Source organism: Phyllostomus discolor, chromosome 7 (assembly GCF_004126475.2).
Source record: "Phyllostomus discolor isolate MPI-MPIP mPhyDis1 chromosome 7, mPhyDis1.pri.v3, whole genome shotgun sequence".
NCBI classification, from domain to species: Eukaryota; Metazoa; Chordata; class Mammalia; order Chiroptera; family Phyllostomidae; genus Phyllostomus; species Phyllostomus discolor.
In genome coordinates this window covers 31178117-31196372 of record NC_040909.2, presented here as the reverse complement: position 1 = coordinate 31196372, position 18256 = coordinate 31178117, and the positions used below count along the sequence as shown (strand labels likewise).

Sequence of the window (18256 nt, the reverse complement as noted above, 5' to 3'; positions counted from 1 at the left end):
CCACTTGGCCAGGGCTCTACTTAACTTTTTTTTTAATCATGTTTACAGTTATAATAGTTGTTTCAAGTTGTTTCAATATCTTTGTCTGCTAAATCAAATGTGTGCCAGTTCTGGGTTGGTATGTATGTATGTATGTATGTATATATGTATCTGTCTATCTATCTGTCTTACATACCTGGTAGTTTTTGACTGAATGAGAGGCATTGTGAATTTTCCCTGATGGGTTCTGGATGTTTTTGTATTCCTATAAATATCTTGGCTTTTGTTCTAGGACTGTTAAGTTACTTGTAAACAGTTTGATCCTTTCAGGTCTGGCTTTAAAAGACTTGTTAGAGGACTTCCGGCAAGATGGAAGAATAGGTGGACGCACCGTACCTCCTCGTACAACCAAGATTAGAAAACCAATAATTTACAACAATAATTTACTATCAGAATAACACCCAGATCCGGCAGAAGATTTACCTGATTGGAAGTCGGGCAGCCAAGAAGTTGAAGTAGTCGCGTTCATCCGGACTGGTAGGAGAAGACGAGCCGGCGGGCGCGGGGCTGGCTCGGGTCGGCGGCGCTCGGAGGTCAGGGGAAGGTTTGGCGCGCGATCGGCGCAAAAGCCATCCAGGGGCGCAAGAAGGCAGCGGTGATCCCTGAGTACGCAAGCTGCGGCTGGCAGACCCAGAGGGGTAGCGATTGTGGACCAGGGCAGAACTCGCGGCCCAGAAGCCCAGACAAGGGTCTGAGTCCAGGGGAACGGAACTACCGCCATTGTTTTCTCCCGCCCTGCCCCCACATATAACGTCACAATCTAGCGACTGGGGTGCCCAGCCCCGGTGAGCACCTAAGGCTCCGCCCCCCACCGTAACTTGAGCAACCAGACCAAAAAAAAAAAAAGGAGAGATAGGGGAAAAAAAAAATATGTTTTCAACAGAGCAGATCAGTCCCCCAGGACTCATCCTTTTGAGCGACCAAGAATTAGCCAATCTATCAGATATGCAGTTCAAAACACTGGTGATCAGAAAGCTCACGGAACTGGTGGATTTTGGATGAAATTTAGATGAAAGAATGCAGATTACCATAAAACAGATGCAGGAAGACACGCGGAGGAGAGCCAATAGTGAAAGGAAGGAATATGAATCTCAAAACAATACAGTGGACCAGAAGGAAGATAGAATCAACCAAGCAGGAAAGCATGATGAAATAAGAATTCAAAAAATTGAGGAAAAGATTAAGAGCATCCAAGACACCTTTAAACGTTCCAATATCCGAATTATAGGGGTACCAGAATCGGAAGGGGAAAAGCAACAGATTGAGCACATATTTGAACAAATAATAAAGGAGAACTTCCCCAATCTGGCAAAGGGAACAGTCTTCCAAGAAATCCAAGAAGCTCAGAGAGCCCCAAAGAAGTTGGACCCAAGAAGAAACACACCAAGGCACATCATAATTACATTAGCCAAGGTAAAAACGAAGGAGAGAATCCTAGAAGCAGCAAGAGGTAAGGGGACAGTCACCTACAAAGGAGTTCCCATCAGACTGTCAGCTGATTTCTCCAAAGAGACCTTACAGGCAAGAAGGGGCTGGAAAGAAATATTCCAAGTCATGAAAGACAAGGACCTACATCCCAGATTGCTCTATCCAGCAAAGCTCTCATTTAGAATGGAAGGGCAGATAAAGTGCTTCTCAGATAAGGTCAAGTTAAAGGAGTTCATCATCACCAAGCCCTTATTTTATGAAATGCTAAAGGGACTTATCTAAGAAAAGAAAATAAAGAAAAGACATGTATAGTAAAAGGACAGCAAACTCACAAATATCAACAACCACACCTAAAGCAAAACCAAAAGAAACTAAGTAAACAATTAGAACAGGAACAGAACCACAGAAATGGAGGGCACATGGAGGGTTAGCAGCAGGAGGGTGGGAGGAGGAGAGAGGGGGAAAAGGTATAGAGAATAAGTAGCATAGAATGTAGGTTGAAAATAGATAGGGGGAGGGCAAGAATAGTACGGGAAATGTAGAAACTAAAGAACTCATAAGTATGACACATGGACATGAACTAAAGGGGGAAATGTGGGTGGGAGGGGGGTACAGGGTGGAGGGGAGAGAAGGGGGGAAATGGGACAACTGTAATAGCATAATCAATAAAATATATTAAAAAATAATAAAAAAATAAAAATAAAAAAGGGGAAAAAAAAGTATTAAAAAAAAAAAAAGACTTGTTAGATAGGACAGGAACTGTGTTCAGTGTAGGGCTAATTACTCACTGTTAGTGAGACAAGACCATGCTGTCCCTGGCTGGGGTGGCTCAGTTGGTTGGAGCATTTGGTTGATAACCAAAGGTTGCAAGTTAGATTCCTGGTCAGGGCACATGCCTAGGTTTGCAGGTTCGATTCCCAGTTGAGGTGTGTGCAGGAGACAACCAATCGATGTTTCTCTCTCACATCTATTTTTCTCTTTCTCTCTCTCCCCCTTCCCTTCTTTCTTGAATGAGAATAAAATAAACCTTTAAAAAAAAGGCCATTCTGTGTACTTTCTCCAGTGACTTGTGAATCATGAAGCTTTCCAGTCTGGCTGGTGGGAATAGGTACTAGACACTTACCTTTTATGCTTTCTCTGTGCTTGCTGTGATCACTACTCAACTGAAGGCTGGAGGGCATGGTTCAAGATCTACAGAGACCTTGGACGCTCTATCTGTGCAGCCCTCTCCTCTCTGGTTCTTTGTCCTGCATTCTTTACTGTCTTTGTCTTGCTAAACTCTCATATATTTTGTCTGATTTTCATTGTTTCAGATGAGAGGATTAATCTAGTTTTGTTATTCAATTTTGTTCAGAAGTGGAAATGGCCAAGGATTATCATTTTGATTGTTTGCATCTTTTCTACAGCTGTTTAATTCTTTAAATTATTTGTTAAAGAAGAGACTTTAGTCCAATTTAAAGAAAAACATCCTAAGGTTTGTGTATGTGTGCCACAACTGTAGGTATATAGAAGATAGCATTGTGTGGGACAGTACTGGTTTTGGAATCTGCATATTGAGTTTTAATTCCATCTTCTCCTGCTGTATGTGTGTGGACAAGTAAATAATGTTTCTGAGGGTTGGTTTCTTCAATATAAGGTAAGATGCTTTTCAACCAAAAACAGGATGTCTGTTACCACAGTTGCTATAATGCATATGAAAATGCTACACAATCCTCTAAACAATTTATTTTAGTTATTAGTGGGGGATTTACATGTTTTTGGATGAAAACCAAAATCACAGAATGTTAGACAGATAGGTCATTTAGATATCACATTGTTGATCGATTGCCTTTACTAGCAGCATTTATCACTCACTGAACAATTATTTATCGAGTCTATACTAGGCTGTATCTTAGGGGTTTGGGACATATTCTGATGAATAAAACAAAGATCTTTGCCTTCATGGAACTGAATTCTAGCAGAGCACTAAGTGACTTGCCTGAGAAAAGAATTCAGGTAGATTTGGAACTGGACCCCAAGTTAGCACTTTGCAAAGCTTCCTGTGCTGGCAGGGAGAAGCTATGTTTGTGAGTTTCCCATTGTGCTCTGAGACCGTGGAGGTAACAGCGAACTACCTAATGGCCTGCACAGCTGACTGGAGCACGCTCCTGTTAGGAGTTGCCTGTGAAAGAAGTTGAGTGGTGATTATGTCCAACTATGAGTAAATTACTCCATCTCTGTTACAGGGCCTTACCCAAAATGCTCATATAAGCTGATCAGATCATTTTCTTTAAATAGGGCAGGAACCAATGACACATTACTTTCTCAAAGTATTTTTTTTTAATACCAGATACTGGAACTTTATGTTATAGTGCTAGAGAGCATGGGTAATGTTTTTCTTCCTTACTGTCCTTGGATAGGATTTGGGAATCACCTTTAACGTCTCTACAGTTGTGATACAAATCACATCTTTGCAGGAATTCTTTTATAGATATTTTAAAAATGACAAATATATTAATTGAATGTGGAATCTTGTTCCCTGATCCTGTAGTTTAGTGTCCAGCTCTCTCTCTAATTTCTTATCCATCTGCCATAGTATTTTCAGATGAGGAAAGTGATAGTGCATCATCTGAGTCACCCATTTGAAATCAGAAGTGACCATACTTGCCCTCTGATTTCACATAACTTCTAAAGGTGATACCATCACAGTTACTAGAGAGGCAAAGCTGGCAGAGCATTGGTGGTGGATAGCTGTGGGCCTCCATTTTCAGGGATCTGGGATTACGGTGAAAGGCACTGTCTGAAATGTACTCCCTGGAGGATAGGGGCAGGGAGATGCTTAGTAAGTGGATCTTTGCACCCAACCTGTGGCTTGGTTTGTTAATTCAGTGACAACTAAGAGCCATTCTAATGGATTGTTTTTAAATGAACTAGTGATTTTGACCTCGTATCATGTTTTCTTCCTGAAGTGGCAAAATGCGGAAAGGTGCTCAGTAACTTCAGATGCCTGGTTTTTCCTTGGGAGGATCTGGAGATTCCTTCCCTTGAAGCTGACTCTGTAGTTACCTCTCAGGAACTAAAAGGGGGTGAGTCCTCTTGCTGTTCCTTTGAGGAGGCCAGTCTTAGGTAGGAGATGTGGAGGCATCCTGGAAGAAAGGGGTGGAGGGTGGTGGCCTATTTACTTTGTCTTCTATTGTCAGTCGATCATGCGTATCTTCTTTCTCTTTAGAAACTCACTTTCATTCTTTCTGTACTCTCTGTGAGTGTATGTATACCCCTGCACCCAGCTCTGTCAAGATACTTCAGGTTGTACAAGATGGACTGAGGATTACATAAAAAATCTTACTTGATCTACAAGATTATTGTTTAAACAGCTATAGTGATTGGAGATTTATATGCCTTTTCTTTTTTAATTATGAAGAAATGCCCCTTCCTACAGTCTGACATTTGTAAGTTCCCTGTCTTATGATGTAGTTAAATATTAGGTCTCAGCTAATTTTCTTGGAATAATTTGACTGTAGATTTATTAGATTCTGATGGACAAATTGTATTTTATTATATCTATTTCAGCTTGTTAGTTTCCATAACGTAGGAAAATTTGAAATAAGAGCTCCATATTTATCTTTTAGTGTCAATTAAAATATAGAGTATTTAATGATTTCATATGTAGTAAGTGATTTTGGCTTTTTTCCCTCTGGCTCATATACCACACTGTCCTCAGAACCTAGAAGATTATCTTGACTAAATAATTTTTTTATTCAAGTTTGACTAGCATTTGGAAACTGTCGATGATATCATAGAAAAAAATAGAGTTTTGGCTGACATTTGGAAACCATGGATGATATCATAGAATAATAGGATTTTGTGGCTGAGGAGGGATGATAACATCATCTGGTTTACTTCCCTTGTTTTACAGTTAAGAAAATTGATGCCTGGAGAAGGTGGTTAAATATTTGGTTGCCAAAGGTCAGCTACTTACTAGCAGAAACTGTGCTTTAGTTCTTTCCATGACATCACTTTTATTTTCTTGCCTTAACTGATTTCTGGCTTTAAAAACAAAAAAGAGCATTTCATCCAGTTCACCAAAATCCATCTGTGATGTAGCTGATTTTTATCAATAGGCAGCCATTTATGCATCTGACATTTGAGTAGCTACCAATTCTAAGCCCCCAGCCCTGCTTGTAAGGTATTGGGGAAGACAGGCATGTGAACAAGTGTTGTAAAGGTGGCTCTTTTTACAAAGGGGGGTGGTTTGCTCATTGACACTAATCATCCATTGTTGTAGCCTTAGGAAACTAGTAGTTAACTTTTAAAATCATTTGGAAAAAGTGTTGAACTATTAAATTATTTGAACCTGAGCTCTGGCTGGTGTGGCTCAGTGGATTGAGCACTGGCTTGTGAACCAAAAGGTTTCTGGTTTGATCCCCTGTCAGGGCACATGCCTGGGTTGCAGATTGGGTTCCCCTCCCTTCCCCCCTCCCCGCAGTTTGGGGGCAAACAAGAGGCAACCAATCAATGTTTTTCTCCCTCCCTTCTCCACTCTCTGAAAATAAATAAATAAAATCTTTAAAAAATTTTATTTGAACTTGAGCTAGACAGGCCAAGTCATGTAGAATACAGGCCTGAGTTAAGTTTGAACTTAAGATTGTCTAGGGAAAAAAAAATTTCTTATTGGGTGTTGAGAGTTTTGCAGGAATAACTTTGGTTTTTCAGCTGGATTTTGGGTTCTTAAAATTATGAACAAATGTCATATTTTCTAACGAGAGCAACATTCCTGCTTTGCTGGCACCAGCAGTCTGGTGATGGTAATTGAGCAGCTAGGTTAGAAGAGGAAAGTTGCATGCTTTCTAACAACAAAACGCTCCTGCTTCAGTGCACGGTTGTCCACTCTTGGGTCTGTCTGCCTTCCAGCAGAGCCCCTTTCCACCCCAACCTGCTCTGCTTCACCTGCTATGTCCTCTTTTCTCCTGGCCTCGTCCCTGGATCTGTGGAGCTCCAGTTCTGTTTGAGGTCTCCTCTGACTTTCTTCGAAGTGCTTCTGTATCTCTTCAGCGTAACTGAAACCTGATTTTCTCTTGCATGTGATAGTTTCCTTGTAATCTTTTCGCATCACTGGAAGCCGGTTTTATTACACTCCCTGCCCATTTATGGTTCAGGGACCAGTCTTTTTCTTTTTTAAAAATAAAAATTTGTTGAAGTAAAATTCACATAATATAAAATTAATTATTTTAAAGTGAAGCATTCAGTAAACTTTAGTACATATACACGTGTAGTTGTACAACCACCACCTCTGTCTAGTTCCAAAACATTTCCATTGCTCCAAAGTAAAACAATTTACACATTGTGCAGGTTCTTCTGATCCCCTTCTCCCCTGCCCCTAGCCTTTGGCAATGACCAATTTGTATTCTATTTCTATGGAGTTATCTATTCTGGATATTTCATATAAATGGAATCATACAATATGAGACCTTTTGTGTTTGGCATTTATTTATTTATATTTATCTATTGATGTTTAGAGGAAGGAGTGAGAGAGCGAGAGAAACATCGATTTGTTGTTCCACTTCTTTATGCATTCATTGGTTGCTTCTTGTATGTGCCCTGATTGGGGATCAAACTCACAATCTTGGCATATCAGGACGATGCTCTAACCAATGAGCTAGCTGGATAGGGCTGGCTTTTATTTAGCGTAATGTTTTCGAGGTTTGTCCACATTGTAGCATGTATCAGTACTTCCTTTTTTTCTATGGCTGAATAACATTTCATTCTATATATGTACTACAATTTGTTTATTCATTCACCTGTCATGGACAGTAGAGCTAGTTCCACGTTTTTACTATTATGAGTAATGCTGCCATGAACATGTGTATAAATGTACTTGACTGAATACATTTTCAAGTTTGGACATATACCTAGGAGTACAATCGTGGATCATGTGGTAATTCCTTGTTCAACTTTTGAGGAACACCAAACTGTTTCTCACAGTGGCTGTATCATTTTGTATTTCCACCAGCAGAGTACAAAAGTTCTTAATTTCTCCACATCCTTGCTGATTTCTGTTTGTTTGTTTTTATTAATTAACACTGGTGGGTATGGAGTGGTACCTCATTATGGTTTTGATATGCATTTCCCTAAGGAATAACAATGTTGAGCATCTTTTCATGTGTTTGTGGGCCATTTGTATACTGTATTTTGCCATGTATAACGTGCACTTTTTTGCCCAAATTCTTTGAGGTAGAAATAAGGATGCACATTATACATGAGTGTAATGGTTACACATCATGAGTATAATAATCCTGTGTAATGTGCAAAAACACATGAGTGCACATTATACATCGGAGCACATTATACATGGCAAAATATAGTATATTCTGTGGAGATACCTATTCAAGTCCCTTACCTATGTTTTTAAAAAGTATTTGTTTATTTACTTTTTAGAGGGGGGAAAGGAGGGAAAGAGGGGGAGAAACATCAATGTGTGGTCATCTCTCTCTCGCCCTCCACAGGGGACCCAGCTCACAGCCCAGGCATGTGGCCTAGACTGGGAATCAAACCAGTGACCCCTTGATTCGTAGTCCAGCACTCAATTCACTGAGCCACACCAGCCAGGGCCCTTGCCCATTTTTTAATTGATTTGTCTTTTTGTTGTTGAGCTGTATGAGTTCTTTATATATTATAGATACTGGGCCTTTATCAGATACAGCGTTTGCAAACATTTTCTTCCATTTTGTAGGCTGTCCTCGCCTTGATAATGTCTTTGGATGCACAGAAGCTTTTAATTTTTATCTACTCCTGTTACTTGTGCTTTTAATGCCATATCTGAGAATCCATTGCTAAATCCAGGGTCACGAAGCCCTATGTTTTCTTCTAAGAGTTTTAATGTTAAGACCTTGTATTTAGGTTGTTGACATAGCAATACTTTGATTAGTTTTTACTTAATGGTGTAAAGTAGCAGTCTTAATTTTATTATTTTGCCTGTGGATATCTACTTCTTTCAGCACCATTTATTTAAGAGCTATTCTTTCCGCATTAAATGCTCTTGCCAAAAATTAATGGGCTAGAAATATATAGGTTTATTTCTGGACTTGGTCTACACATCACAGTTATGTTGGGACCATACTGTGTTGGTTTCTGTGGCTTTGTGGTGAGTTTTGAAATAGGGAAGTGTGAATCCTTCATCTGTGTTCTTTTTTTTTTTTTAAGATTGTTTGGTTCTTGGGGGACACTTGAAATTCCATATTAATTGGAAAATCTGCTTTTCATTTCTGCAAAAAGAATAGTTAGAATTTTGATAGAAATTGTGCTGATAGATTTCTTTGGGTAGTATTGCCACATTTGCAATTGTAAGCCTTCCAATCCATGAAGGTGGGATGTTTTCCCATTTATTTAGGTCTCTTTCCCATGTTATTCTCATTCAGATAATGAGCGTTGGCAGTGCAAGAATTTTCATCTCATTTCAGTCCTCTTGTCAGTGTTGCATGTGGAAATTCTTTCTGAGCCTTGATCTTCTCTTTTCAGTGTATAGCACTTTGCCAAATTTTGCCTTTCAGTATATTTGGGTATTCTAAGGGAAAGTTGGAGGAAAGCGTTTTAGTCATTAGTAATTTATCATTACTAGTGTTAATCTTGATATATCAAAGATGTACCTTTACCAATGTGAGTCTTTTTTAATGAATGTGATTCTTTTGTTGGTTGAGGGCTTTCTCTGTAGCTCCCACTGGTCTTTATGTATTATTTTAGGCAATAATTGGATTTTTGTTTAGTGAGTTGCTGCAGCTGTATGTGTATTTCTCTAAACATTTAAGAAAACTATTTTTTTCAGTTAACTTAGTTTTCATAGAAAATTTAAGAGAAGACAAAATAAAAACATGCAATAAAAATAAACCATAACACACCATTCATAATCAACCACTGTCAATATTTTTTTGTTTCCTTTCTTTTTTTGAAAAATGGAGGACACACATTGTGCGTGTAGATGTACTTTTAACTTTCATTCACTGCACATTTATTATTACCTACTATATGCAAAAACTATTCTAGGTGTCAGACATTATTCAAAATTTGCTGTATATAGTTTGTATCTTGCCTGTTTTTATTTAATGTTACATTTCAAGCAAATACAGTTCATTAAAATTTATTTGTAACAATCCTGTTCATGGCTTCCTATTATTTTTCAGTGCTTTTAGGTCTTTAAACCCTCTCTGCCAAGGAGAAGCTCAGTGTGTCACATAGATGAACAGAGAGAGTTTTGATTGAAGGGGTATAGTGATGTGAGGTATCACCTTTTCTCTTCCAAAGGCGGTGAAGAATCATTGCTCTGTTGCCAGTCATTCTTTATTTCTTTAATTTGAGATGTTGTTGGGTTGGTCAAAAAGCCTATTACATTTTTTTTGTAAAATGAAAGACACATTTTTTATTTTCACCAATAACTTTATTGATTTGGATATTTTGAGTATGTCAGCTATCTCCCACTATTGGCTTCTACTGGGCAGAGGCCAGGGGTGCTGCTAAACTCTTCCAGTGCATAAGACAGCCCCACAGCAAAGAATTATTTTGCCAGAACATCAGTAGTACTAGAAACTTTACAAACCACTTGTGACATGTTCAATCAGTCATCATACTTTCTTCACACACTGTATAAATCCTTTTTTGTGGGTGTGTTTCAGTTGTGTTTTTACCTTTCTTAAAATAATAAAGCATAACATGCTAAAAATGTTGTGTATTTTCTTCCATCTTCAATATTAAGATAGCTGTGCAAAAATTCACCAATTTTTTGGTAAGGTTTTTTTAATGTACGCTGATATGACAGCTGTCACAATACAATCGAACAAAATGAGGATAAACACAACTAAGCACTGCTAGAGCCATCATACAGAAGAAAACTAAATGAACTTTTTTGCCAAGCTAGTACTTTGATTAGTATCTTTTCACATAAAAATTTGTATCTTTATTTGGTTTCCTTAGGATGGATTTTTAGAAGTGGAATTACTGGATCAAAGAGTATAAATATTTATAAAACTTTGATAAATATTCACAAATTGTTTGCTTGCCATACCCTGCCTAACATTTAGTATTATATTTAAAGACTATAAGTGTTTTTGTTACAACATCAAATACATTCCTTTAAAAAAAAACTTTTAAGATTGCCTATTCACTAAAAATAACAGGCCTTATGGGAAAAATAAGGTTAAGGGCAAACCACTCAAGACCTCTGCAATTTTCAAACCAAGTACTAACAAAAGCATAATTGGTACCTTATGAGATAACTTGGACAGCCCAGTCAAACCACTTATAATGGCTGAGGCTCCCTCAGAGGAGAGTTAAAGATATTAAAACATAATAGGATGGAGATTTCTGGCTTGCTTGGTCCTGAGATGGTGCAGATGAAAGGAGCTTTCTGAGTCAGGGAGGCTGCTATAGAGATGGCACAAGAGGAAGTACAGCTTGCTGAGGTCCTGGACCTATGCAGAGGCAGGCAGTGCCCCTCTAAGTGGGGAGCTCTGGGCTCAGGTGCTTACTTTTACTTTTCTTAAAATAGGGCTGAGAGGGCTACTGCCTGGTAGTAGCTGAGCTCAGTAAAGGGTCTTTTCTTTTCCCACTAAAAGTTACAATTTTTTACCTGCTTTTCCAGTTCGCCTTGCTTGGGAAAATTCAAATGGGAACTGACACAATTTCTATGTTATACTGGCATTGTTATTTCATTTAGTAACCACTTATAAGCTAATTGGTGTTATAGGAACCTGTCTTCTGACAGAACAGACTGTATTTGTTAATTTGATAGGCAAAACTTTGAATCTCACTTGTATGGCTTCTTTGAAAAAATTCAGACCCTTTCCAACTAGGAATTAAATGCTGTAGTCAATAAAGAGTGTCTAAAAAACACATGATTTCAAAATTGTACTCAGAAAATAGCAACTCTGGTTAATGATTGCATTACAGTTTCAATATGTCAATCTAGGGGAGTGAATTTCAAATTTTCTATTTATTTTGGTGGGTCACAGGGCTCCAAACTGTTAGTAGCTTATGAATCTTAATTTATTTGTTGAGGATAGAAGTTAGGGTTTTATAGTGACTGTCATTTGTGGGAATGGCTTCATCCGGGATTATGCAGCATTCAGTTATAATAACACCAGAGAAGAAGGGAGCAGGGGAGTCAAGTCAGTTCAAGACTGGGTGTTTTCACGGTAGGGTTTGTGTGTCTGATGTAGGCTGGTGGGGAAAAACTGAAGGTACTGATAAGTAAGTACTGTATTTTGCTGTGTATAATGCACACTTCTTTGTTCAAATTTTTGAGGGAAAAGTAAGGATGTGCATTATACATGGATAGTACCAATTCCCTAGCTATATGTTTTAATTCTTTTATTTATGCTTATACATTAAAAGTGTAACTCTAGAAAGCAGTAATGATACCTGTATGCAAAATAATACCCTGGAACATGATAATAGGTGTTGTTTCTAAATATAAATAAATAAAAATTGAATTAAAAAATTAAAACGGAAGACTTTTTTCCTGAAAGTTTGGGCCAAGAATGTAGGCGCACACTATACATGGGAGTGCGTTATACACAGCAAAATACGGCAGTTGAAGTAATTGGGATTGAGGGTGGTAGGAAGAAAATAAGAAATGATTAGTATAATAGAATGGGAGAAACAAGAGGATTATGGACACTGAAGATAGGAGCCTAGAGAACAGCTATTGTAACAATAAAGGGAAGGACCTAAAGAGTTTGGAGGTAGAGCAATTTACATATTGCTGCTATCCATAGAAATGGATTGCTTTGGTTTGGACGAAAGTTGTTGGAAGTTGAAGAATGAAAGGACCATTGAAGGACAGGTTGAGAGTCGGTTGGTCTCGAGGAAATTGGGAGTTTGCCATAAGAAGTCACAGGAGAAGGATGTGTAGAAACCTTATAAACTGGTTCCAGAATCCTCATTGAAAGAAGGAGCAAGATACTGGGGAGGATAAAAGGTGGCATAGTTTGATGGCATATGCCTAAATGGATCCAGGGCAGTACCCACTGAGGGTGGGAGAATGGGTCCTTTGGGCTCTACATGGCCAGCTATTTTTCCAGAAGGTGAGGAGGTTGTGAAAGTCACAGTGGCATTAGGGGATGATAGTATACAAATGGGTTATTGGAGAGAAGGGATCATGGATGGATGGCCAGGTACTAAGCATGCCAGCAAAAATTGAAGGCCAAATAGGTCTTAGAAGGTTCAGAAGGTTACAGATGCCAGCCTTTGCCAAGCAGTCAGTGCGAGTGTTGTAAAGTTTCTCATGTGTGTTCTGAGAGAATGTTTATTAGTTAGAAATCATGGTTTCTACCTAGAGTTTGAGTTGGTAGAACAGGAGAGACCTTTAACAGTTTGGAGAGAACAGATGTCCTCAGGATGTTGGAAAGGGAGTTGGCTGTATCCCTCAGTCTCATGAGATGTAAGAATTTAGATAATTTCAAGTAGGACTTAAGCCACAAATTATTAAATGACCACGTGAATGGCTTGAGGATGTGCTTGCCTTTTTGTTCTTTTCTACCTACAGATCTTTTTAACCTAGATATTTAAGGGAATTAAATTTACAGAACCCCTAGATTTCTTGATACTTTGAACTGTGTCTGGAAAACGTAAATATTTACTCATTGTTGTTATTATTACCAGTAATGGCATTATAACTATTATTTATTAGGGCCAGAGTTCTTTATTTCCCTGTGAAAGACGTTTGAAGTTTAAATTCGGAAATTGTTGATTACTTAAGGTTAATTAGTTTTTTCTAAGGTTTTGTATGTTAGTTTTAGTAACATTCTGTGGTTTGCAAGCTTTTTAAGATTAAAACAGGTAAAAACTGTTGATTTTTCCCCCTCTTTTAAAAATTTTAGTTTACATTATAATGAAATGAGCAGATTTAAAATGTGTAGTTGGTTGACTTTTGGAAAATGCATGCATTACCCCAACTAGAAATACAACATTTCCATCACTCAGAAGTTCCGTGGTGCCCCCTTGCAGTAAGTTCACCAGTCTCCCTCCTACCTCCCTTCCCAGGCAACCTCACTGATCTGATTCCTATCAGCATAAACTAGTTTTGCCTGTTCTAGAACTTTATATAAATAGCATTATATAGGATGTACTCTTGTGTATAGCTTCTTTCACTCACACAGTCTTCGAGATTCATCCCTTTTGTTATAAAGTCTCTGTAGTTAATTTTCATTGCTGAATAGTATTCCACTGTACAAATAGACCACAATTGGTTATTCATGTGTTGATGGACATTTGTATTGTTTCCATTATTGGCTGTTCTGAATAAGTGCTGTCAACATTCATGTACAGTCCTAGCTGGTGCAGCTCAGTGGATTGAATGCCAGCCTGCAAAACAAAGGGTCACCAGTTTGATTCCCAGTCTAGGGCACATGCTTGTGTTGCTGGCCAGATCCCCAGTGAGAGGTGCATGAGAGGCAACCACACATTGAAGTTTCTCTCCCTGTCTCTCTTCCTCTCTCTAAAATAAATAAATAAAATCTTTTTTAAAAATCATGTACATGTACAAGGTTTTTTTTGTGTGTGTATGTGGACACATGTTTTCATTTCTTTTGGATAACTACCTAGGACTGGAATTACTGGATCATAGAGTAGCTGTGTGCTAACTTAATAAGAAAAACTGCCCACTTTCTAAAGTAGTTGAACATTTTTTATGCTCCCACAGCAATGTGTGAGAATTGCAGTTGCTCCACATGCTTGCCAACATTTAGTCATTCTTGTGGGTGGTAATTGTATCTCATTGTGGTTTTAATTAGTGTTCTCTGATGACTAATGATGTTTAGTACCTTTTCATATACTTATTGTTCATTTACATATCTTCTCTTACAAAATATATGTTCACATCTTTTGCCCATTTTATTTAATTGAATTGTCTTATTTGTGTAGATCTTTATGTATTCAAGAAAGAACTCCTTTTTAAAAAGATAGATGTGTTGTGAATATATTCTCCATTTGTGACTTGAATTTTATTTTCTTCACAATGCCATTTGAGGAGCACACACTTTTAATATTGATGCCACCCAATTAATCAGTTTTTTTTCTTTTGGTTCATATCCTGTGACCAGTCCAAGACGTCTTTGCTCACCCCAGGTTGTGAAGATAGTCACTTACATTTTTCTCCAGAAGCTTTATAGTTTTAGCTTTTACATTGGGTTTATAAATCAATCTCAAATTCGTTTTTGTGCCATATGTAACTTTAATTGAACTGCAAATGGAAATTTCTTTGGCTCTGTATTTGTGGGTTTATTTTTGGATTCTGTTCATGGGTAATGTCTCTCTGTACACCAGCGCCACCCTGTTTTGATGGCTGCGGCTCTTCATTATGTTGTGAAATCAGTGCATGTGAGTCTTCCAACATCATCTGTTATTTTTCAGGATTGTTTTGGCATTTAAATTTCATTTTAGACACAATTTCTTCAAAAAATCTGTTGGGATTTTGATTAGGATTATTTCAAATTTTTAGATCAATTTGAGGGACTTAACATCTTAATATTGGGGCTTATCTAAGAAAATGGTCTGTCTCCACTTACTTAGGTCATCTCCAGTTTTTCTTAGCCACATTTTGTAGTTTTCAATTTAGAAGACTTAGATACTTTTAGTTATTTTTTGATGTTATGGTTTTGTTTTGTAAATTTTATTTTGCAGTTGTTGAAAATATATGGAAATACAGTTTTTTTTAAAAATAGTGGCATTGTTTCTAAAACTGCTAAATTCAGGAATTGGTTTTAATAGTATTTGAGTAGATCCCATCATGTTTTCTACATACATAATCCTACCACCTCTGAATAATGAGTTTTAGTTCATCCTTTACAACTTCTTTGCATTTTGTCTTGTCTTAGTACATTGGCTAGGACTTCCAATACAAAGTTGAAGTTATGGAAGTGGACCCTCTTGTCTTATTTTTTCTGATTTCAGAAATCAGAATTTAGTAATTCACCATTGGTTAGCTACAGGGTTTTAGTAGATGCTTTTTACCAGACTGAGAAAGTGTGTCTTTTCCTAGTTTGCTAACAGTTTTTACCATTAAGAGGTTGTGAATGTTACCAAATGCTTTTTCTGTTTCTATTGAGATGATGTTTTTTTCATTAATGAGTTGAAATATATTGACTTTTAAAAGTCAGCCTCTCATATACACTTGATTATGATATTTTATACTTTTTATATATTGCTGGATTCAGTCTGCTAGTGTTTTATGGTGAATGTACCTGTGTTCAAGAGGAATGTCCATCTATAATTTTTTTCTTATAATGTTTTCATTAGGTTTTAATATCAATGTGATGCTGGCCTCATAAAATGAGTTAGGAAATATTTTCCTCAACTGTTTTCTGAAAGAATTTATGTAAAATTGGTATTATATTTTTCTTCAATGTTTAATAGAATTCATCTGGACCTGGAGCTTTGAGGAAAGTTTTTTAATTATTTAGATTTTTAATTCTTTGTTAGTTCTGATGAATTTTGTTTTTCAAGGATTATTCTATTTTATATGTTACTGAATTTATTATCAAAAAGTTCATAATCTTATCACCACCTGTAGGATTTATAGTGATGTTCCCTCTTCAATATTCTTCAATGATGTCCCCTTATCAATATTCCTAATATTGATAATTTGTGTTTTTTTCTTAGTCTTGCAGAGGGTATAACTATTTCATTAATCTTTTCAATAATCATCTTTTGGCTTTATCCTGTAGTTAACTTCTTTATTATGGTATTTGATCAGAAAAGGTCGTCTGTATTATTTCTAGTTAGAACTCATTGTTTTTAAAGTGTATGTTATGGATCAATTCATGATTAAACCTCCCCCTTGTTTTGTATCCTATGATTGTGTTGTTCAAACCATATATTCACACTCTAAAGGTTTACCTGTTTTGATCTTTGGTATTCTGACAGCACATTAGTTTCCAACTATTGTGGATTTGTCTGTTTTTTTCTTGATTTTATTCCTATTGGTTTTTGCTTTGTGTACTTGAAACTCTTTTGTTAGTTGCACTACTATATCTCCTCGTGTTTTTATTTATAAGGAAATTCTTATTAATAAATTTGATATTAATTAATGGATTTATTGATGTAAAATATTTTACTTTGAGTTCTAGTTTAACGTTAATAGTGCCTCATCTACCTTCCTTCTTTCTTTCTTCTTCCTTTCTTTTTTTCACCTGACATATATTTTAAAATTTTATTCTAGGTGTATTCTTTGTAAATAGCATTATTCTAAATAAGAGTAAGATTCAGACTTTTTTAAAAACAAATTTGTGCTATTTACAGTTATTGTGATTGCTGATGTTTTCTTTGTCCCCAGCTTTCTTATTGCTTTTTTCTCCTTCTTCCCATCTTATTACTTTCTTTCTTCTCCTTTCCCCATTTCCTCCCTCCAGATGTTTGCTAGCACTTTCTGTCCTGCCAGCAGGGAGAGCCTTTGGCAGAAGACCTCTATTCTTTTCCCATTGCTTTTGATGCCCTTTATAGGATAAGTAAAGCAGTGCTACCCAGCCAGAGCAGCAACTTCTTCCCATGGAAGCCTCAAATCTTATTTCTGAATTGATGATTGTATTAGATTCAGTTCAGAAATGAGATGACTAATGTTACAAAAGTACCTGTAGCCATTGTTTCTGTATCTGCACTCTTAGTAGGTGTGAGGTCCTCATCATGACTCCTCTGCATACTGAGAGGTGTGAGACCTGTGTATGGGCTCAGTAAATATGAAATTTACATTTCAGTTGGTCTCCTCTGTACCTTTTCCCCTCCATCATGTGGACCATGTGTGTCATGCATTACTAGAGGGACACCTGACAACTTTAAACAGCAGCAAGTCAATTGAGAGGAAGTTACTCCCTGCTTTTATTCTTTCAGTTCTTTTGGGTTCTCACGGAGAAAGTCTCTGATTCTTTACCTCTCTCAAACTTGTGCTAATGCCCCCATTTGTAAGCAATGAGCTGGGCCCAAGCTCACTTCTTTGATGAGCACAAGTATTTAGAATTCAGTAATATTCTATTATTTTCTTTTTAATTGGTTTTTGGGTTACCTTGCATCTTTTCAGAGTAATTTCTGATTTTCTACTCAAGTTAGTGGTTAAATTTCACCTAAATTTTTGTTTTAAAAAACAATTAATTTTAAAGAAAAAATTTAAGTACCCATAGGATGAAGGGGTTTGACAAAATTGGAGTGACACTTGAGAGTTACTTCTCTGGCATTTCTCAGGCATCCTGATTATTTCTGCTCTATCTGCAGTACTAACTTGCTGTTTAGCAGGTGTTTCCTGAGCATGTGCTTTGTGCAGAAAACCATGTGAGAATACGAAGAGAATTTGGTATGCTGCACCATGCAGTCCAGGCAGGGAAGAGGATGTGTGTTTGTCCAACAGCTGTCATGAGTGTGCTGTGGTAACTGCTGTCAGAGCGGCCAGGGCTTCCTGCTGACAAGCAAGCCCCAAGTGGAGGTCACCTCTGGCTGGGGGCTTGAGGCCTGGGCTCACACTAGTGTTTTCACCAGGTTCCTTTCTTTCCTTCCATTTGGATATCTTCTTCTAAATCCACATGAGTTTCGGGGAGAGAAGGGGCTTTTGTTTGTAGGCATTACTCTTAGAAGCACAGTGTCCCAAAGGAAAAGTGTCACCTTGGCCCTGGTTCTGACGTCCCATGTTTAACCAGACAACTACCTAATTGTTTTGAAGCCCAGTTTCTTCATCTTTGCTGGTATTGATGAGACCCGGTGTCCTTTTGCTTTAAATTTAGAATGGGGACATTTGGGGTGTGCATTTGTACATCAATGTTATTTTCACCCTACTGTTTGT

At 37.4% G+C, this 18256-nt stretch overlaps 1 protein-coding gene across 2 annotated transcripts in view; it reads left to right on the top strand.

Moving 5' to 3' along the window:
* The window catches only part of RYK (receptor like tyrosine kinase), a 91932-nt gene that overhangs the window by 10662 nt on the left and 63014 nt on the right, over positions 1 to 18256 (top strand). The window lies entirely within an intron of this gene.